General features: G+C 30.4%; 1 long non-coding RNA gene across 4 annotated transcripts in view; it reads left to right on the forward strand.

The window, feature by feature from the left end:
- The window catches only part of LOC129980888 (uncharacterized), a 53,816-nt gene that overhangs the window by 30,082 nt on the left and 11,709 nt on the right, over positions 1-12,025 (forward strand). Inside the window, exon 2 of one of the 4 annotated variants that reach the window (XR_008785275.1) lies at positions 2,945-3,105. The exons of 1 other annotated variant lie outside the window; for it this stretch is intronic. This is a non-coding gene — a long non-coding RNA (uncharacterized LOC129980888). Of the gene's footprint in view, positions 1-2,944; positions 3,106-5,524; positions 5,540-9,606; positions 9,622-12,025 lie in introns of those variants that run through there. 2 more of the 4 variants (XR_008785277.1, XR_008785276.1) reach the window with 2 other exon arrangements.

The following is a 12,025-nucleotide window of genomic DNA, read 5'->3' on the forward strand; positions in this document are numbered from 1 at the left end:
TACTATTGAACCATTTTGAAATTTAAAAAAATTGTCTTATTTTTGTTTAATTTTTGACAACAGATTTCATTGTTTCCAAGAAATTCAATCTGTTTTAATTATTTTATAAAACATTTAATCGCGAGATTTTCTTCCATTGTTGAATGTTAAGGTAAAAAATTCTCTTTGATATCTCTGTAGTTTACATGACGAATAAGAAAGACTTACAGTACTTACTATAAAAGTTAGAAGATAAATGAGATCACATACTTATGTTTTTAACAACGCTTTGGTGTCAAGTGCTTGAATCTGTAAGAATAGTTCACATACACAAAGAATAGAACAATAGCAAAACAGTTAAAGTAATAAGATTTTAATATTGTAGTGAAAGCTTATAAGCCAGTTAACAGCTACGCTACTCGAGCAATTGCTTTTGTATTGTGGTCATGTTACTGGACTGCGAACCACAAGGTCCCAGGTTCTATCCTCGCTCATCACAATCCGCCACAATATGTATATGCTGGTAGATAATCAGCATATAGTTAGCCTTTCTGATTTTTCCACAATTCTTCTAAAAGTAAAACAGTCTGCATGCGTTATTTGATTCTTATCATTTGCAACATCCAGAGGAGAAAAATAAAAACTTAAATCATGCGTATGATGCATATTCAATGTGTTTTTTTTTCCCATCACCCATTTCACCTTTTATTCTCTTGTTTTGGTCTACGTGACAATCAAAATATTTGCATATTCATTAAATACTCAATAACATCTTTTCTTTTTAAATGTGAAATATTCAGTCACTCAAAATTTACTGTTCAAGTTAATATGAAGTACAAGTGTATATACATATTATGGTGAAGATGGCGCTACAATGCTGTAACAGACAAAGCGCTAAAATTTACCTCTTAATTTTTTTTCATCATCAAATGTTTTCACTTTTTCGAGGAAAACGGGAAATAGAGAGAAACAAGTTTTTTCCCTATTTTTTTCATTTTATTGTTCAGCGAATTGTCATTTATAAATATTTTCCTCTTTGCTAGTTGTCTAGACAGGTAAAAAAAAATAGTAGCGGTGTTTTTAAAGACAGTCGATGACAGATAAAAACCAAATAAAAACAAACTTTTGAATAATAACGAATTTTATCTTTTTTTATTAGACATCAACAGCAGATTTAAAGAAACTATCATTCCTAAAATCCTTTTGTTTGTTATTTAATAGTCGTAATTCTTTGTTGACACTTTTTTTATGCGAATTTCATTCCGCATGAGAAGTTATGATAATTTAAAATTCATGGATTTATATGTAACTCTTAGAACTTGTACAACAATTATATTGCATTTTATTAAAAGCAAAAGATTGGTTTTAAACATTTTAATCATAAAAACTGTTTACGATACATTAAAGCTTATCGTTTCATGGGAATTATACTTATAATTAAAATTCTTAACAGCAATGTAGATTATCAGCAGTTTGAGTAATTTTTTTTATCATATATTCTTTCTACAGTGAAGTACAAAATCATTCCCTCAAATTGAATTAAGTTATATGTTTCTCAGCATATGATATATTTGATCTAAAACAATTTTCATACATTCAGCGTTAAAAATGCCCTCTTAAAAGAATTATTTTTAAAAAATAAAAGCAGCTTCAACCATCTTCAGTTTACTGAAACTACATTCGCAAGATGCTAATTTCACTGGTATTGTCATAAATATTCTGTTATGTTTAAATAAATATCTCCTAATCCTTTCTCTCAAATGTTTTTCGTCAGTTCTTTCACTTGGAATTTAGAAATAGCTACTTAGTTAACAGATTCCACTATAGCTCCTGATCTTGTAGCGGATTAGCAAAAACAAAATTGAAGAATTCTTTTTTAAATTATAACTGTTTGTTTGACTGTATATTTTTTATTTTCCAATTTTTCATTGTTAACTGTATTATATATATATTTTTTTTACTTAAGCATCAGATTAACTGTAACTGTGACGCAGAACACTTTCGCTTGTATTTTATTTTTATTCTCTGTGGTGTTCTTATATTTTCAATGTTCTTCGGAGTTGATTAAAATAAATATTTTTGTAGTTAAAACGATGGGAACGCAATTTTTTTTAAACAAGTTAATTCTTCATTGTGAACTACATTTTAAGAAACTTTATTATGGAGATATGCTTTTAATATTTAATATGGAGATCAAAAATACTAAACTCCATAATTTCGACTAAATTTTGTGTAAAAATTAGCTGCATGTTATTCAAGATATGATACAGAGCTTTCATTTAAGGCACTTTTTTCCGGAAGTTACAGGAAATGAAATAGTATAATATATTTTCATTTAAATTATTATTTTATCAAATATTTCGGATCATTGGAACTCTAACGATTTTTTAGCACAAAATGTATGTTTTTCGTCTCTTTTAACAGAGAAACAGCTTTGGAACAGCAAATTCAATAAAATATCAAGGATAGTATTTTTTTTCTTATAGCGTTTTGTCAATATAGTCTAATTTTATTAATACATCAGATCACATTTCAAAAAGGCACATAAATTCGCAATTAATATGACTGAGAATGATCGTAGCATCAAATGTTGTGGAAATCTTGTCCAATTCTATCGAATAATGTCTTATGTAGAGATACTACGCAACCTGTTGATTTTTACATAACTTTTATAGGCTGGAAGTATGATAAAAAAGGTCCATATATTTTACCAGGCAAACAGCTGGATCTAAGAGTTAACAAAATTTGGAGCGAAGTTCTAGTATAACAAATGTTCGGTAAAACAAAAAAATTTCAAAATTTTTATACTTTTAAGCATTAATTTCTGCACATATTATCGTACAAAAATTATTTTTTTCACACCTTTAACATTAAAAAATATTAGTTATTCTAATTTTATTTCTGAATTTTTTTTAATTATATAAATTGAAAAAAAATATTTTAACCATATTTTTCATTATTTTAGCAAATGGGCTTGTTGCGGATTGCGATGAGCTAGGATAGAACCTGAGACCGTGTGGTTTGCAGCCGAGTAACATGACCACAATACAAAAGCAATTGCTCGAGTAGCATAGCTGTTAAGTGGCTTATAAGATTTCATCACAGACGCTCCCTCCAGTGAATCAGGTGAGATGAACGATACGGCTGTTGAGTGGTGATGTATTTAGCTGAGTCTAATGCGCCTGTACCCATTTGAGTAGCGCCAAGCGTTATGGCGAGCGAGCGTGTGTGGGTGAGTGGTTGCTGTTGCTGCGTCCAATGAGTCTGACGATTTTGGGTTGCTGCGTCAAGTGAGTTCTGACGACTTTGGGTTGCTGTGGGTAGATGGTGCCACAACAGCTGTACGAAGGTCCATTGTCCGAGGTCACCAATGTGGTGAATTGAAATGTGAGAGAATAGAACCTGGGAACTTGTAGTTTGCAGCCCAGTAACATGACCACAAAACAAAATCAATTGCTCGTGTAGCGTAGCTGTTAACTGGCTTATAAGCTAGTCACTACATGCTTCTACATATGCTACAATCTTCCTATTCCGAAAAACCAACATATGTGGGCACAGGAATCGCTATTATTACTTATTATGGAATGGCAGCAATCAAATGTAAACATATCAATGTACAAAATTTTCAGCAGTCTGCTTTATTCAACGTTTTTACAGCTGTATTTAATGCAACGCTTCGCTGATTAAATAAAATTAATGCTGTTCGCCTCGTCAAACGCTTCTTTCAGTCGGGAGATGTTAAAAAATGAGCATTAACGGGTAAATTTAATAATCGAGAGTCGCAATAGGCTCAATACTCACTATTGTTGACTTTTTAGGCTATTAAACGATTAACATGGAATGCATTTTTTAAAAATTTCACATCTACCTACGACTTACTTCTGGAAATGCCGGCGTCCTGGCATATGGGTAGCGCGTCTTTCCCGTGATCTGGGCGTCCTGGGTTCGAGTCCCGGTTTGGGCATGGTTGTTCTTCCTGTTCTATCTGTGAGATGAGTGAATGTGCCCTCCTGTAAAAAGGGGTTGTGCAGGCGAATGAGTGATGCGTGAGTGGCAAAGTCGTACTCTTGGCCCTAGTTGGCGCTGCTATAAAAAATAAGAGACGCTCCCCCTCAGGCTTAAATCGCTGTCTTCGTAACAGCGGGCTTGTCAGTGGCAAGTGCCATAAGAAACAAACAAACAACTTATGGAAATAGATGACTTCCAAAACTATTAATTCCCTTATTATAATTAATTGCATTATCTTAAAGCTCAAAAACATCACCTCTTTATCCATATCGATTTCATTTCTGCACAGTTCTTTTCTTCACTTTTAATAAATTCAAGTTTAATTTACATTGTCACAATGCTTTTAATATTATGAAATTTAAACTCATCCATCAAAATATTCAATCGCGTGCTTTTGCCATTGTTAAAATTAAAATAAAAAAATACTATTTTAATCACTAATTCCAGAATAAGACTTGGGCCGCGGTGGCCTGGTGGTAAGGTTTCGGCTTCGGAACCGGAGGATTTCAGGTTCTTGACCCGATTCCACTGAAGAACCGTCGTGTAAGGGGGTCTGTTGCACGTTAAATCCGTCATGATCAAACGTCCTCCCGCTGGTGTGGTTTGGAGAGGGGGGTGCCAGCTCAGGTGTCGTCCTCGTCATCTGACCACGGTTCAAAATTACGAGGTCCGTCCCAAAATAGCCCTAGTGTTGCTTCAAACGGGACGTTAATATAAACAAACCAAACCAGAACAGGATTTTCATTTCCGTTTCTATTCCATAGTATATACACTTTGTATCCACAATAATTTGCTGCTAAATTTCATATTAATAGTTTAATAGCCTAAAGAGTCAACAATCTTGGCGAGCAAGCTGGTCGCAAAAGGAGGCTAGTTTTATTAAACACAATTTACGTGGACACGTTATCGCTGCTATATAATTAAAAGTAAACTTTAAAAATAAAATAAAGATAGACGGATCAAGCTAATACATTATCATGCTGCGTCGCTTCAGTTTAAAGACAGAATCTTAACAGTTATTTATGCTTCTTTCCTACCTGTACCATTTACAGTTTGTATTTCATATGTATTGCAATAATGGTTGAATGACTGATTATATGATTGTGATTAAATTATTTTTATGTCATCAAATATTGATCTATTTTCTTATATTATACATTTCGACTATATCCTGTATTGTTTCTTTCCCCTTGTTTTGAAACGCACACAGGCATTTAAAAAAAATAATAAATAGAAATTCTGACCATTCGTATTACTGTATAGTACAGAATAGTAACCAACGAGTAGATTAAAGAGGTAATTCATTTTCATTCCAATCACTCATATTCTTCCTATATATGTTACTTTTCATTACTCTCTGGAACTTTCAGAACTGGCTACCCGGGAGTTCATTCTAAAATAGATCTTCCACGAATCTTACTTGCATACGAGGAAATTTTTCCTTTTTCACTGATAACAACTCTCATTTGTGTGATTTAGACCGTGACTGAAGGTACTACCACATCAGATTCACCCACTTTATGCAATTCATTTTGTGTATTCTTTGATGAAGGTATATGCTCTTTTATTCCGTCTCATGTCGTTTTAACTTGTCACCTACTTTCAACATGCGAAACATCACAAGGATTTGAAGATGTTTCTTGTATAACTTTCTGAGAAGGAAACACTAATCCGTTAATCGATGTTGCTATTTTTTGAAATTTTAAAAGATGATTTTCACGCTTTATCTGGGTTTCATTAGAGATAGTTTGAGATAAAATTTTATTTCAGATAATATTTTAGAAGTCCATAATTTTACGCATTTATGGAAATTTTTATTTTTATTTTTATTTTTTAGCATGAAACGACTTACCTGATTCGTATATCGAATTGCAGAATTTTTAACATTTGAATCTGTACTGAAGCCAAATATGCAACTACTTTAGCAAATCGAATTTTGGTGAAAATATCGAATATTTTTTATTCAATATTTATAATTTCTGAGCCGTTTTCATCAACCCCTTTGGATTTTGTTTCTACATTCATTCTTTGAAAAATAATTTTTCTTGTATTTGTGCAATATATATTTTAATTCTGTTTTCTCAGATTTCAAATTTTGTTAAGATCTTTATACCAAAAATCTTATAAATTAAAATGTAATGCATCTTTTTTTGCTCAAATGTGTTATAATAACTTCTCAATATAATCTGCGGTTTTTGAATGGCATAATAAGCAATATACTTCTTTAAAATATATTACAGCCCTCTTAATATTTCATTATACGGAAAAATGGAGTAGTTTTGGCATTTATCAATCTAGCACCAGCATTTAAAAATTGGATAAAAATATTTCTTAACTCAAAAACTAGATAATATATATCTCAAGTTATTTGAAAGATTTTGTACATATCGTTTGATAAAACTTTTAAGCAAAAAGTATCCAAGCCAGAAGTTCTTTGCTTTATACATCTTTTTTAGCACTCCCCTCACCCCACCCCCGAAAACGATATTTATCCCCAAAATCATTCTTGGTTTTTAACCAATATACTTTTGTTTCTTAGGCATTTCTACATTTTATTTTATGGAAACTTTAAGGAATATAACTATTTTATAACATTTTTCAAAAATTTCATCTTAATCGTACTCACATGGCATAAAGGAAAAAAATAGCTTGGGCATGCTTAAGTATCTCGAGTGTTTTTTATACTCTTGTAAGTACTGAAACTATAATGAATGGTAAAATAGGATGCGTGATCCAAATTGGTAATTTACTGGATTAAAAAGTTAAATCCAAAAGGTATTAGTATGTTTAGTCCAGTTATATCAATGTCCCGCTTTTAAAGCGTATGAAAAATATTTGGGGAAGGGTATCAGTATTTTCATTCACAGCCAGATGACAAGGATAACTTAACACCTCTCTCTCTCTAAGAATCCTCTAAGTATCAGCAGGCGGACGTTCATCATCTTCATAAAATTTAAGTCGTATCATATCAACATGTACAGCAGATCTTGCGTGAAATCGGGTTTTGAACCCGTAATCCTTCAACCTGAAACTCGAAATCATATCACAAAGCCTGTGCAGGCCAAAATATGTTGGATTCGATCATCACGTTGTTCATTAGTTTTTCCGGATTACAAAAAAAAAAAAAAAAAAAAATCATAAGTATTATAATTCATAAAAATATCGAGAGATTAAAAATAATATAAGAATTGCACAGCATTAGTTGTCACTTGAAAAAATTGGAAATTTTAGTAAGGCATAATTTTCTAGAAAAATGCATTTAACCCTTTCTAGGGCCGTAGGAAGTATGCTTCCCACCAAATTTATCAATCTTTGTATGAAATTATGTAGGTTGGCATAAGTTCTGACAAATCTTTTTAGAAAGACAGAAACTTAGATGCTCAGTTCTTTCTCTCACACAAAATGATGTGTCTTGATTTGTTACTTAATTATTAATTAACCAAATTAATTAATCAAATTAAATTTGTCTAATAAGCTAAATGAATCAATTTTCTTATTCTAATTTCAAGCCTAAAATTATTTTAACATAATATGACTAGAAAAAAATGGCCCTTTAAAGGGTTAAAGGATTTATCGTATGATTGTATATTTCCAGAGATATTGAACTTTAAATAACTAAATTTATTCCTAATTATTAAAAATAAGAAAAAAATGATGATAGGAAAAAAAATTAATAATTAAAAATAAGTTTGATAAGAAAAAAGGGAAGAAATAGAAAAAAAATTGATAATTTAATAAATAAATAATAAAAATATATGCGTTCCAATTAATAATCTTGATTTATATAAGGAATAAAAATAAACTGCTATTAAATTCTAGATTATTTAAAAAAAATGTTTTTAGATATTTTAATAATTTGAGAATTGATGTCATACAACAATTGATTACCAGAAGATACTCTACTGATATGAAGAAATAAGTCTCAACATTTTATTCACAAATATATAATTATGAAACTAAGAAACAAAACATACATTTTAAACAAATATATTTATAGATTTAGCTTTTCCTTCCTCTCATTACTTATTATTCATCAATTGTAATTTCATTTCTATCAGCAATTCATTTTTTTAAAATTTTTAGCTCTTTGTTTTTTAAAGTTTTTTCTCATCTTTTATTCAAACTATATGTTCTAAGACAAAATGTGACTAAAAATTGAACATAAATAAAAAAAAAAATTATTAAATAATGCATGCACAAGTTTCTCTGGCGAATGGAAAATAATCATTTTTGCATTCGTTTTTAACATAATGACAAATTACCTATTTTAAGCAAATGAAGCCTCATTCCAATGAAAAGTATGTTTACAAAAATATGCAATGATTGTTTTCCTTTTTTTGAATAATTTATGCCAAAAGTTTTAAATAATTTTTGGATTATTAGTGACATTGATTAAAAATTGTTATGTTCAGCAAAACCGATAAAAATTTTTTAAGTACTTTTAATAAACTTGTGAATTTTACTATCTTTTTATTAAAATACATAATAAATTTTTAATAAATTGAGATTTGAATATCCATTCAGAAATATCGTAATATGATAATATGTCACTTAAGTTTTATTCATCGTATTTTTTTTTGTAATTCATCCTTAGTTATATAGTATTGATAACATGCAAAAAAATTGCATTTGATAGCTACGAGTCATTGGCTTGTGCATAAATTCAGATATTGAAACAATAAAAATCACAGTTGTAAAATAATCTTTTAAAAGCACTTTGAATTAATTAAAATTAAGGGGAAAAATTATATGAAATTGTGACAAGCATCACTGAAAAGCTTTTTTTTTTAAAATCTTATTTTAAAGAGGTATAAAAATAGTTTTCTTATGATTAAATTCTCCGAAGTTATTGAGAACAAATCTTATAAATATAATTAAAATTTTGGAAAATTCTTTTTTAGTGAGCTTTCATTACCTAAGAAATAACTTACGAGCTCAATTTGATAGCTCTAAATCCAATAATCTATCTAGTGGAAATGTTTTAAAAGAATTTTTCATCACGCAGTGGAGATATAATATGCCAGGTAATATAGTACTATCATGTTAAAATAGTAATAGGACAGATGATGCAATTTCCCTTCAACTTTTTCGTTAATGAAGTCAAATATCTAAGAATGGTAATTTTCCTCTTTTATGTATGTATCAAAATGTTTGAGGCTAGAAATTCAGCTTCAAAGTAATTACATTAATATTCCACTTACAAACAATTTATTTATAATATGCGGCAGAACTCTTTGGGAAGGGGAAGAGAAGAGACAGCCTCACAGATTGATAATCACTGTTGTTGTCTCTTATGGCACTTGCCATGGACAAGCCCGCTGTTACGAAGACAGCGATTTAAGCCGGTAGGAGAGCGTCTTTTGTTTGTAGTAGTGCCAACTAGTGCCAAGAGTACGACTTAGCTACTCACGCATCACTCATTCGCTTGCACAACCCCTTTTTACAGGAGGAGGGAACACATTCACACATCTCACAGATGAAGAACAACCATGCCCGAACCGGGACTCGAACCCAGGACGCCCAGATCACGGGGAAGACGCGCTACCCTTATACCAGGACGCTACCCCCATGATTGATAATCACTGAAATATGGTAGTAAAGAAATTTTGCATTATACCAGTATGATGCAATCTGGTAGGTTTTAATAGTTATATGAAAGACTTCTAATGTTTTGAAATATTTCCTTTTACTTTAAGTAGAGTATTGTAATTTATTTATTTTGCATATTTGGATAAATTTTAGAATGGAAAGACAACTTTTTTGGACAAAATTACCACACTGTCTGTCCGTACAAAAGCTGCATTTGGACTAGAACACACCTACTTAAGATACTTTTAAGATAAGGCTACTTTTAAGATAAGGCTACTTTTAAGATAAGCCTACTTTTAAAATAAGGCTTTTCGTTTATTTGCCCAACCTTTTTATGTCTACTAACCAGCTTTTCAATTTTTGTTCTCACAGGATACGAACCATTCATTTATATTTTCCTTGTCTTTTTTTTTCTGCTAATTATGAATGAAAAAAAAAAAGTTTTTTCATGGGAAGATAAAAAGAGAACATAGGTAAATAAAAAAAAAGGGGTGGAGTAAGTTATGATGCAGAGGACGTTGCAAATAAAACGTAGTGTTTATTAAGGATTTTGCACTGTTAATCTCAGGTGATCTTTGCATTCGAAAAATGCTAAAATAAATTTAATTTTTGAAAAAAATAATTTAAAACAAAAGAATTATCTCGAAAAATCTGTTAAGTTACAGCACAAATATAAGCCAAGGTCATGCCATATAACGAGTTATATAAAAAAAGAAAATTTCGCTTCACAAGATGATTCCGATGAAGAAAATCACCCGGTCTAAGAGAGAGAGTACCTGTGACCTTGAAAGCAGGGAGTGGTCACTGGGAAAAAACACACCTGCGAAATATTCCTTGCAGGAAAATCTCCTCCGATATTTCCGCTTGATCGTATTACGTTAATTTGGTGTGAGGCGAATTTTGAAGAGTTTTGCGCAACGTCAAACGGTTACCTAAATGATGCAATGGTGTATCATTTTTTTTTCACCCTCTTTTTCTTTCCCCTTCTGAAATTAATCGGTTGCATCTCCTTGATATAAATGATGAATGCAGACATGCTCGCTTTTGCGAAAGTTTTAAAAATATGCATGTTACAAAACAGAATATTCTATTCATCATGTTTTCATATTCAAAAATATTCTATCATACATTTTTCGAAAAATTTACAATTGAGTGTTCAAGAAATATTAATTTAAAGATTTTTTTGATATAATTATTTCTAGTTTATTTATTGAAAATATTAAGTGAACCCCAACATTAAGAAATGGGGAGTTGAATAGTTTGGAATCCCAGAAGGAAAATATTAAATTGGCAATATCTGATTATTTTACGATTTACTTATACTAAAGCGTGAATATATTATTTTAAAAAACAAAAATAATGTAAGATAGGTAAGTAGCGACTTTTAATAAAAAAATAGTTTATTAAAACTTTATTTCAACAAATATTATTCTAAATTATAGAGTAATATGCCAGTAATATTATAAAAATGCATCTCTAATTTCAGATAAATATTTAATATAATAAGAAATGTAAACACTTTTCCTTTCTTTGGAGAATAATGAAAAAATAAAAAATATATATTTATTGAACATTTTTTCACAAACAGGGGAAGAGTAAGATGAAAGCTTTTCAAAACCAAGCCTTTTAATTTCTGATTAAATATGAATTCATTTAAAAAAACCTACTCATTTTTGTAAATCCAGAATACATTGCATTTTTAACGTTTATTAAAACAAAACCATAATAGATACATCCAATATATATATAAATATATCGAAATTCTATTACTCCAAGTCCGATCATTACATTCTTCCATTTTAAGCCCAGAATCTCCTCAAATCTCTACGGTTACTTTCCATATGATAAACTTGCTTCTTTGAAGGCTTTAATAAATAGAAAGTGTTGGTACAAAATTAGAAACCGAGTTAATTGTTAATGGTTTTAAATTTTTATTACAGTTTTTATTTTTTTACTTTCTTGTACACGAAGTACAGAGGAAGTAGTGACATCGTCAAACTCGAGATTTTGCCGGAAGTCCGTGTATCAGAGTTCTCTAAATCCGAAAGACACATTTTTGGAAAAATGTCACTCTGTCTACCTGTGAATACAATAACTCACAAAAGCTTTGAGCAAGACAGGTGAAATTTGGTTCACAGATTTACAATCAGATTTGTAGATTTCTGTCAAATGTTGAACAAAATTCATTCCCAGAAAATCTGTCTGGCTCGGTGACCACAATAAGTAAAGAGCTAGATAGTTGGAATTCGGTACACATGTTTAGCGTCTAAAAATATAGTTTTTTTTTTTTTTTTCAAATTTTGAAACAAATCGATCAAACATTTGAACGTTTGTTGATCTGCATTTTCGTATGCTTTAAATACGGATGTCCATGATAATATATGTTATCTTGTGACTACTACAGTATTTTCGTGTCAAATGTTGATGTCAATTAACCCCAAATTATATA

Source organism: Argiope bruennichi, chromosome 8 (assembly GCF_947563725.1).
Source record: "Argiope bruennichi chromosome 8, qqArgBrue1.1, whole genome shotgun sequence".
NCBI lineage: Eukaryota > Metazoa > Arthropoda > Arachnida > Araneae > Araneidae > Argiope > Argiope bruennichi.